The sequence below is a fragment of the Macrobrachium nipponense genome, chromosome 7 (genome assembly GCF_015104395.2).
Source record: "Macrobrachium nipponense isolate FS-2020 chromosome 7, ASM1510439v2, whole genome shotgun sequence".
NCBI classification, from domain to species: Eukaryota; Metazoa; Arthropoda; class Malacostraca; order Decapoda; family Palaemonidae; genus Macrobrachium; species Macrobrachium nipponense.
The window spans coordinates 106558636-106570563 of NC_061109.1; the positions used below are offsets into that span (position 1 = coordinate 106558636).

General features: G+C 41.5%; 1 protein-coding gene across 1 annotated transcript in view; it reads right to left on the reverse strand.

The window, feature by feature from the left end:
• Positions 1-11928, reverse strand: part of LOC135217761 (cGMP-dependent protein kinase 1-like) — an 86520-nt gene that overhangs the window by 73668 nt on the left and 924 nt on the right. The gene's annotated exons all lie outside the window — the stretch shown is intronic.

The window sequence follows — 11928 nt, forward strand, 5'->3', positions numbered from 1 at the left end:
ACCGCGACACCAAAGACCTTGTCTAGAGCCTCCCATCTGATTGCTTTCCTCTGAATGTAAAACTTTAGAGCTCTTTACCGGGCATAGAGATCTTTCTGCTTCTCTTCCTACGAGACTCGATATGCCTTTGACTTCGAATGACTTAGGCCAGGGATTCGAGGGATTCTCATTCTTAGCTAAAAACAGGGTCTTAAACGAGCAAATAGCTGAGTCTCCCTTGAAACCTACTTTATCTTGCAGAGCATGTAATTCACTAACTCTCTTTGCCGTAGATAAGATAATAGGAATAGGCATTTTCTGGTGATGTCTCGAAACGAAGCCAGATGAGGAGGTTCGAATCTTTCAGATGAAAGAAACTTGAGGACCACGTCTAGGTTCCAGTTCGGAGGGACCGGTTCCTTCGACTTTGAAGTCTCAAAGGACCTTATGAGATCGTGGAGATTCTTTATTATCTGCCAGATCTAATCCTCTATTCCTGAAGGACAGCCGAGAGCATACTTCTGTATCCCTTTATTGTGAATACCGCTAGATGAGATTGCTCTCTCAGGAATAGAAGGAAATCAGCAATTTCCGCTATAGAGGTAGTGGAGGAGGACAACTTCTTAGTTCTACACCACCTTCTAAAAACCTCCCACTTCGAGTTGATATACTTTTCGTAAGTGGGAGGTTCTGCGTGCTCTCGCGATCGCGCTTGCAACTTCACGAGAAAACCCTCTCGCTCTGACGAGTCTTTCGATAGTCGAAAGGCAGTCAGAGCGAGAGCGGGGAGGTTTTGATGGTACCTCTTGAAGTGTGGTTGTCTGAGAAGATCCATCCTTCTTGGTAGGGATCTTGGAAAGTCTACGACTCCACTCTACCACCTCCGTGAACCAATCTTGGGCCGGCCAAAAGGGGGCTATCAATGTCATCCTCGTCTCCTTTGACGCCACAAACTTTTTTAGTACTAATCCCAGGATTTTGAATGGAGGAAAAGCATATACGTCTACGCGGAGACCAATCTAGCAGGAGGAAGGCGTCTACCATAAGAGCTCTTGGATCTTCCACGACCGAGCAAAAGACTGCCAGCCTTTTGGAAATGAATGTGGCGAAGAGATCCACATGAGGTGTCCCCCACAGCGACCAGAGATCTTGACACACTTCCTCGTGTAGGGTCCACTCTGTATGAAGGACCTGGTTCCTCCTGCTGATCTGTCCGCCCTCACATTCTTTACTCCCTGCACGAACCTTGTCAGAAGGGAGATGTTCCGTGAGACGTCCAAAGCAAAAGGTCTCTCGTCAGTTCGTAAAGGAACGAGGAGTGATCCCTCCCTGTTTCAAAATGTAGGCAAGTGCGGTGGTGTTGTCCACGTTTACTTGCACTACTTTGTTCGACACCAGAGGTTCTAGACTCTTCAAAGCCAGATGCACGGCGAAGAGCTCTTTGCAGTTTATGTGCCAAGTCACCTGCGCTGGTTCCAGGTGCCTGACACCTCCTTCGAGCTAATGTTGCTCCCCAACCTTTCTCCGACGCGTCGGGAGTACAACACTAGGTCTGGGTTCTGTGTCCTTAGAGAGATCCCTTTGTTCTCTTCCAGAGGGGGCAACCACCATTCCAGGTGCGATCTTATCTCCACTGGAATGGGAAAGGTGTCCGACAGTTGTCCAGTTTTCCAACTCCAAGACTTCTTGAGGAAGAATTGAAGCGGACGTAAATGAAGTCTTCCTAGCGGGAAGAAACTGTTCGAGCGAGGAAAGGGTCCCTAGCAGGCTCAACCATTCCTTCGCCGACGTTATGTCCTTCCTTAAGAAGAGAGAGACTATCTGCAAACCTTTTGCGATTCTCTCTTGCGAAGGAAATACTCGAAAACCCCGAGAATCCATCCGAATCCCCAGATAGACTAAGTCCTGGTCTGGGGGGGGTCAGCTGCGACTTCTCGAGGTTCACGAGCAATCCCAAACGCTTTGATCAGATCTAAAGTTAACGTCAGGTCCTCCAAGCACTGTCTCTCTGATCTGGCCCTGATGAGCCAGTCGTCCAGATACAGAGAGATATTTACTCCTTTGAGGTGAAGAAACCTCGCCACATTCTTCATCAGGCCTTGTGGAAGGACCTGAGGAGCTGTGGACAGGCCGAAACACAAGGCTCTGAACTGAAAGATCCTTCCCCCCGTCATGAAACGGAGGTACTTCTTCGATGAAGGGTGGATCGGGACGTGAAAGTAGGCGTCCTGGAGATCTAGAGACACCATCCAATCTCCTTGTCGCAATGACGCAAGGACTGAAGCAGAAGTCTCCATCGAGAACTTCTCCTTCCGAACAAATTTTTTGTTCAGAGTTGACGTCCCAGTACTGGTCTCCGAGCCTCCCGAGGCTTTCGCAACCAGAAAAAGGCGATTGTAAAACCCCGGTCCGGGGAGTTTTTGATCTAGTACTAGTTCTAACGTCGCTCTCTTGTCCCACATTTGTTCCACCATCGATCGAAGAGTATCCCTCAGCATAGGATCCTTGTACTTGGCTGTTAGTTCCCTTGGTATTGACGTTAGGGGAGGAGTGTTCAGGAAAGGGATACGATATCCCTTCCTTATTATAGCCAACGATGACGCGTCTGCGTTTATAAGTGTCCAGGCCTCCACAAATCCCAGGAGCCTGGCACCTACTGGTGCTTGGAGGAGAGAAGCTTCACTTTCCCTTTTTAAAGGGACGAAAGGCAGACCTACCCTCTTCTCAGGAGCCTTCCTTCTTGCGGAGGTCTGGAGGTAGGGCCACCTCGAAAGGGCTGAACCGATGTACTCGGTCCTTTCTGTCAGTTGTAGAAGCAGGCTTCTTCTTCCTTGCTGACTGCGTCAGAAGGTCCTGAGTCGCCTTCTCAGTTTAATGAATGAGCAATGTCCTTCACCAACTGAGAAGGGAACAAAAAGTCAGACAAAGGCGAATACAGCAGCGCTTGCCCTCTGAGCGTGGAGACTGCCTTGGTTAAAAAGGCACCATATACCGTCCTCTTCTTTAGAAGACCTGCTCCAAACAAAGAGGAGATTTCAAACGAGCCATCCTGCACCGCTTTGTCTATACAAGACAATATGCACAAAAGGGCTTCCGGTTCGATTCCTTCCGAATCATGGGCTTTCTTGGACATCACCCCAAGGGACCAATCTAAGAAGTTGAAAACTTCCAATACATGAAAGAGTCCCTGAGGAGATGGTCCAGTCAGAAATGCCCCACGTAATCCGTGCCGAATTGAGACCTTGTCCGACGTGAAGCGTCACTAAGGTCGAAAAGTCTGCTTCTGACGTAGACGGGAGAGCAATACCCATATTCTCTCCCGTCTGATACCAAATGCCTCTTTTACCAGCTAGTCTCGCTGGAGGCATGCAGAAGACCGTTCTTACTAAGTCCTTCTTAGACTTCATCCCAAGAGTCTAAGGATTGTAGAGCCCTCTTCATGAAATGGTGGGCTTCATTTTGAGAAAAGACGAAGACTTCTTCGTCTTAGCACTCGAAAACAGAGAGCGCGGAGAAGGAGGAGCGGCAGGAGTCAATTCGTCTCCATACTCCTCTAGAAGCAAGGCAGTCAAAAACTTTATAGTTCGACAGTCCTTCTCTTCCTTGATATTCTTCATCCGAGTTTACTTCCAACTCGGGATCTAAATGAGTCTCCGCTTCCAACTCTGTACGTTCTTCCTCTGGAGGAGACAAAAACCTCCCTAATAGGAGAGGGGCTAAGGGAATGATATTCTTTCCTCTTCCCCGCTTTAATAGCCTTGGAAGGCGCCAAAAGCTCAGGCTTCTCTCATAAATAGAAGACGCTTCCCGCTTGGATGACGCTTCTCGTCCGCCAAGCGGTCCTGGCTGACGCCTCCCGCTTACTTGGCTGATGACAGTCCCGGATGACAGCCTAGCGCCTGGCAAGACGCTCCGCTCATCAAAAGGCGTCCTAACTGGCGCCAAAATATTGGTTGGAGCTTCACGTCTACCAACAGCTTTCAAAGATGCTTCATGTCTAAAAGACGTCTCACGTCTCTCTGGCGTTACGTATCTTTCGTAAGCTACCGATCTCGCTCTCGAACCCGAAGCTTCTGTAATATGTTTAGAAGCTTCACGTCTGCATGATGCTTCTCGCTTAGCAGGGGAGAGACGAGGACTTCTTGATTGGAAGCGCAACGTCCTTCCTACGAGGCGGCTAAAAACTCCCACCAGAGAGGCCAGTTGTTCTTGTACTGCCATAATAATTTTCCTTGAAGCTTCTCCCACGTCAACTGAATGACGCCTTTCGTCATCAATCGGGGAGAAGTAGGAAAGGGGACTTCTGCGTCCTCGTCGGGTGACGCTGACGCCACCCCCTTCGCCTTCTTAATAGAAGAGGGAGCGTCATCTGAGATATACGACTCTGGGCTCGAATCAATTTCGGGTTCTTTCAAATGACGCTTCAGAGGCCTCGATAAATCCGACTCCTTCCACCCTCGTTTAGGTGGGAGAGGGAGAGGATGAGAAAACACTCACGAAGGACGCTTTTTCTAAAGCGCCCTTGAGCAGCCTGCCACGAAACAGAGCTTGCTGAAGGGACGTCTGACCGTTGGGGATTCCCCACGACCTCCTTAAGGCTTTCGACTTTACTTCTCCTCTGGGCATGGGAGCTTGGAAGAGGTCTAGGCCTGGGAGCGTCGCAGGGACGATCAAACGCCCCCTCCACAACATGGGAGAACTCACTTCACTGTAATGCTCACTTTCACTAGCCTTACCTTGTAAGTCCGCCATTTTGGACTTCATGTCTCGAATCGTAGCTTTCAGATCGGCGATTTCCGAGGCCGATTCCGAAAGTACACTTTGTGAATTAGAAACATAGGGAGAATCTAAATCATTAGGATTAGAATAATTATCAGTAAAAGGCTCAATAGGCCTTGAACTCACACCTTTCAGACGTCTAACCCTATCCCTCTCTAACTTCTTCAAATAAGAAGTTAAAGTCTTCCACTCTTCTGCATTTAATCCCTCGCATTCATTACATAAGGATTATTTTAGCAGAAACACTGAAACCCCCTACATTTACGACATACAGTGTGAGGATCAACCGAAGCTTTCGGTATCCTCACCCTGCAGCCTACATTCACACACATTCTCACACTCACATTTGAATCAGACATACTGAGAAAAATCCAAAAAGCAATTCCAAAAACAGTCCACAGTAGCGAATGCCAAAAACACGATCCAGATACGTCACCAAAAAGCGAGAAACGATGATCAAAGGTATGAAATAATGGGAATCTTAAGTTACAAACCCAAACTCAGGAGGTAATAGCAACAATGTTGATACCACGGCGACAGAGAAAATATGATAGAAAAACGGACGGATGGTTCCTAGTCCTGCGCCGCCCATGGCAGGCCGGTAGATCACCTGACCTACCTGTAGCGAGTGGCGCGAAATTTGAATTTCTGTCGGGGACGACGGAGTCTTAGCTATGTATATATCTGACAGGTAAGTTGATTGTATGAAACTATACAGTATTTCTCAAGGATCTGCAAATATTGCACAATATGTTCCCTACTTCATCTAGTTTCCTATCACCTCAGCCAAAATGCACTGATAAATCTCTCTTAAAGGAAAAAATTGTGGTCAGATAACCTTCAGGAATAGATTACTGGTCATTGGAAAATTAAGAAAATCATACAAATGCATGATAACAGATGGGGATAATCTCTCCATACATTGAATGGCTTACTTTTTTAAAGAGCTACTGAAAAGTAATCACAGACAAGCTTTTCAAGATAAGCATTCATACTCTTCAAAGCTACACCAAATAAGATTCTACTCATGATGCTGCATAAACAGCAAAAACATAGCAATTACAGACAACTTCTGGGCAAGATATAATAATTACAAAATTAAACATAACGAGCTGGGAACTGCCATATCAACTAAATCCTAAGTAAAGGCAAAGTAAATTAGTCATTCTTACTCATCCACATACTATTACTGTCCAAGATACAAAAAGGAAATTATTCTATTAATATCAACAATACAAGGCAATGAAAATGAAGAATGAAGAACAAATGATAATAAAATTGATAAACCAGCTTTGTCAATGTACTGTGGACCTACTAAATAAGAACTCCCAATGTAGTTCTTAATATGTCTGACTGATCTATCAGTCATAAGGGAGCAATTATAGTTAATATTATAAAAACAGCATTTTTGTACCACCTGTTTAGCATGTGAATACAATCATCAATTTCAGAATATAATTACAAAGGAAATTAACTAAATGCCAAAACATCTTATGTACAGTATATTACAAAGGTGAAATCTGCAGAGACTAAAATGCTATTAACTTGCTAACAAGTCCATATAACATGATGCAAAAAAATATAGCCACCTGATACCTGAGAGTTCAACAAATATTAAATATCAAGAACAAAAATCATACATACACATATGCATAAATTTACAACAGGGAAGACACAAGTAAAAGCAAAATTATGTATATAAGCAAGATTTGAGTACAGTACTTTAAATTATTATTATAACTTCATTTCAAAACTCCACTGCATAGAGAATACAACAATATTACCAAAATAAGACTGAAAGACTTCTTGTATGGGCAATAAGACACTGGCATATCAACTTCACATCAGCATACAACAGCACAGGGACTTCAGGTGACAAATTAAGTATATACAGTAGTACCTCGAGATACAAAATTAATCTGTTCTGAGGCGCCCTTCGTATCATGAGGTTTTCGTATCTTGGACCACATTTTATATGTAAAATGGCTTATCCGTTCCAAGCCCTCCAAAAACACCCCAGTAAATTTCATAATAAAGCTAAATTGACCTATATACAATGAAATACTACAACAATTTGGACCATTCAATATACCTATACCTAAATTAATAACAAAAGGCAAAATAACCTGTCAATAAAGTGTATTAATGTACACGGTAGACAAGAAATACTGAACGTAAAATGTGGAAGCTTACCTTTCGAGTGAGGCTATCTCCGAAAGTGGCGACAGAGAAGGAGGACAAACGGCAGATACGTACACTTAACTTTACAAAACACATAAAAAAATGTCAGAAAAACAAACTAAACTTTACAAAACACATTAACATAACTGTAACACTTAACTTTACAAAAACTTAAAATTTATTTGTCTTTTTTTTATTTTTACATTCTTTTTACTTTTTTATCTTACGTAATTTCAATTTCTTCACCACCGAATGGATGCCAGTCCGTTTACGGAATTTTTCAAACCACCCATGAGAAGCCTTGAACTCTGGGGTTGCTGTTGATGTCCCCTCTCCCCCGTCGCCTTCAGCTTGGGCAATCAAATCGCCGAAAATAGCACTGGCCTTCTGGCAGATTGCCGTCTCGGTTATCGTATCGCATCGATTTCTTTGTCCTCAATCCATACAAGAAGCAGCCTTTCCATTTCATTATGCACATGGCTCCTCTTGTTGGAGAAAATAGTCACGCCCTTGGAAGGTGTAGCTGCTTTGATGGATTCCTTCTGCTTAAGGATGGTGCCTATCATCCACGGATTTCGGCCGTATTCCTTAGCGATCACACTCAACCGCAAGCCAGCTTAATACTTTTTTATTATCTCCATTTTTGTCTCCATAAAAAGCATTCTCTTCTTTCTGTGAACTTCAGCAACTTTCTTGGGACCCATGACTATACTGTACGTAATTAAGTTATGTAGTACGTATACTAATTAGGTTTTCGCACAACACGATAGAGTAGCACAACGAAATCACTAACGAATTTATGTTACTAAACGAAATCGTTGGACCGAATGAATGCCGCGTGCGTATGATAAAGATTCTGGTACGAAGTGGAAGGGGTAGGTACACCACCACGTACGTATAAGATGCATGATGGGAGGGATGCTGTCCAATAGGAGAGAAGGATCTCATGGCGGTGGCTAGCATCAGGAACCAATGGGAGACCAGGAGGATGGTGGCGAGTCTACTAGAACTGGTGGCGCGCGGCGCGAGTTTCAAAATTGTTATCGGGCAAATCTCGGACTTTCAGAAACCTTTCGTATCTTGAAAACTTTTCGTATGTAGAGCCGTTAAATTTTTCGCATTGGTTTTCATATCTCGAGTTTTTTGTAAGTTGAGCCTTTCGTATCTCGAGGTACTACTGTACTAAAATAGAGTAAGACAAATTAAGTATATACTAAAATAGAGTAAGGAAAGCCGACAAGCAGGATACCTCTTGATGATGGTCTAAACCATAACCATCATTGTTGGGAAAAATGAAACCACTACTGCTTTCTGGAGTGTTTTCTAGAATACGGGCTTTACAATGGTACCGACATCCATGCTAAACAGAAATAGTCCATCAATGATAATATTGGAACGAACAGAGTATACAACTGAGGCCGAAAGGTCAAGCACTGGGACCTATGAAAGAAAAATTGAGAGTAAGAGGGCTGAAAGGTGTAATGGGAGGATAACCTCACAGTTGCACCGTGAAACAATTTTTAGAAGAGGGTAAAAAGTACGATGGAGGACAGAATATGAATGGAGGTACAACAAAAGTTATGAAAGTTTTTGCAGCTATGGGCCAAATGGATGCAGCAAAGAACCTTCAGTAATGCCTACAGTGCACCACATGAGGTGCACTGACGGCACTACCCCCGTACAGCGTACAACAAAATATATGAAGCCTGAGGCATCAATACTAGCACTAGCACCACTGTTGGTATATGAAGCCTTATGAACCATCTACCATTCTGGATGCATTAAAAACAAATAATGTACTCTGCTTCCGCATTGGCAGCAGCGGGGAGCTAACTTAGGCACACAACCTACTCATCCAATGAGGAACTACTTTAACAGAGTAAATCCAGAAAAACCACTCTGCAAGAATAATAGTGAATACAATTTAATTATGTCTCTCATTGTCCACAGAAAAGGCCCACTCACTGGATGTGGCTCATCCTAGTTGATTTCCTTGCTTTTGGCAGACATGCTGGACTTTGCTCCATGACTCACTTTGCAACAAACTTCCTCAGAAAAGGAAGAAGTGTAACTTTTTTTATGTACATGACAGGATAGGTGTAGTGTGGCAGACTGGAATCACCAAAAAGTTTTTCTAAACTGTTTGGTTAACCTTCCTTCAAACACAAACACACATCATCATAATTATCATACAAATTTTTGTCAACTTATCCTTTTATGGGGTTAAATATGATACAAGTTCTCTCTACTGTCTTGTGCACTTTCTGCCTCAACTACCATCATGTCTAGCTCTCAATTAATCCTTTTCCATGATTTCCTGGACCTTCCTACAGGTCTTCATCCTGCTACTTCCATATCAAGCATATGGTTTTCAGACCAACTGCTCCTAATCCACTTCACATCATAAGTCCCAACCACGCCAACCATTGTGATCACAGTTATTTTTTCAGACTCTGGATACCATACCTCCCTGTCAATTACTTATTTGTATTATTATCTTCCCACCTCATTCCAGCCAAGAATCTTAATATTGTGTGGTCACGCCTTTTTAAAATCTCTCTCATTTTCCTTGTCAGCGCCCATATTTTGCTGCCAAAAGTAGAATACTGTATGCATTATGTATAAGTTTTCTCTCTTGTCCAACAGGAAATCTCTATTTAAAAGTAGTCTTGTTATCAAACCATTTCATCCAAGTAACATCTACTCTCTTACAGTTAACTTAACTCCTATATTAAAGTCCTGCTAATCCATCGTTCTATCGTAAGAGAATACACAACTCCCTTCTCTTCCCCATTCCTCTTGTAATACATATTGCACACTGAAAATCTCCTACTCCATTTATGTTTTGTAACCATAGCCACCTCTTATGACACTACCTGTTATATTTGATACACAGTACAGACCTCTCCCACATCGTCAGTTTCTGGAATGTACTTTTTCCTTTCCAGTCACCAAAAGCTTTGTTTTTGCTTATGTTGATTTTTAGTCCTCTTCTTTTCCTTCCACTCTTCCATCTTTTAAATGCTTCCAACATAATAAAAGGCAAAGGGTTCAATGCTGATCTTTGATATACACCAACATTCATCTCACTTCTGACACACCTGCCACTGTCTTCAAACTAGACCTAGTGTTATAGTAGGGTAACAACAAGAGCTTAGTCAGTCTTTCTAGTACCCTCTGGCATTGCAACCACCAGTGAATCAGTCAAAACAATATATAGTTATATAAACTTCAACATAAGATGATGTTAACCAATTTGTTCTCTTCAAACAATTTAAGTAGATGCTGTAAAAATTATGCGTTATTTAAAACTGTCTTTAATTATCTGACTGGTATACTTTTAATGTGCTAATCAAATATGCCAAATCTACATATAAAAAAACTAAATCTGCAGGGCCACACATCCAACAACTCAAGTTGGTTTATTGTGTAAGCATGTTTTCACTGGTGTAGCACTCATATATTATTAAACTACCTTGGATTATAAAAAAAATAAAGCAGATTTTTTGCTAATGGTACAAATTACAGAACAATGAAAACATCATGCTCCAACTAAAATAACTGTAATGAATGACATAAAGAGTAGGATGAACATGAAAAAGCTGATGCTAAATGAGAATAAAACAGTAAGTATATTGCATTAACATAACTGAAAACTGGCCTAACAAAGTTTGTTATAAATTGTACACAAATGCAAATAGTTATAAAAGTGCAGAACTAAGCAGTACTAATGAATTAACACTATTTACAATCAGCACTGGTATGACAAATACCAATACTACATGCCCCATACCTTAGATATGATACGTATTACAATCTAGTAAATTAGTTTTGATTGATAAAGTACCTAAACCAATAATGAATACACTCCCATGTGATTGAGTCCTGTCCAGCTTATCTGACTGATACAGTAAGAATCTAACATATAAATATGTTTTGCATTGGAAAATATAAAACCAAAGTACTATCTATGAAACCTGAGAGAAAAATATATACCTACTTATAAACGTATTACATTAGGATACAACAAAGATATTGAAAAACAGACTTTAAAGCACATATCATCTGGACTAATAGATATGTTGCCCCATAAATTATAAATATAGAAGTGATAGGAGGCCTTCACAGAGAAATTAGACATATATTATGTATACAAAATATCATGGCACATTATGTGTTTGTTTTAAAAAAATTACCTAATTCCTGGAATACCCTTTAGGGCCAGTAGAAAGATTCCGTTTATCAAGACGAAATATATTTGTAGAAATATTTCTACAAATAAATTTCATCTTGATAAATAAGAGTATTACTGTGGATCCTTCTACTGATTGCTTAGAAGTATGATACAGTGTTGGGCATGCCATAGCTTCCTAAGGAAAGAGTACACTGGCCCACCCAACAGTTTTGCTGTAATGATCCCACCCTGCCCTTACCTTGAAAGATATCAAAGCAAGCAATTCCAACATGTGGAAAACCTCTTACTCAAAAAGACCAATTTAATAACTATGCTTACCTCTCATTATTTTAAATATGATGTACATCAAAAATCTACAAAAGATGGATTAAAATGAACAATCTACAACTATAATAAGTACACTGACATACTTTCTATTAGGGATATAAACTAGCTAATATCATATGGGAATTCTGATTAATAAAGGGTAAAAGTATTTATGCTAAAATTACCCCTCCTATCAAATTGTACTTGTTGAGCAGATAAAACCGTACACTAGATCCATACAAGACATGTACTGTGGTATGTATATCATACAACAAAAATGTTAAGACCAACATATCCTTGATGGTCCACTTTATATATTGCAGTGGGGGATAAATGCGAACAAATAAGCCTATGCAGCTATCAAAGGGGAAGCAACATCCACTTTAATACATGCAAAACAATTTCTTCAGTCCTCAAGATCATTGGTATTCCATTATGCAAAGTTTATTATTACTCTTGGGTCGTGAAGAAAGTGGGGACAGAGCAGA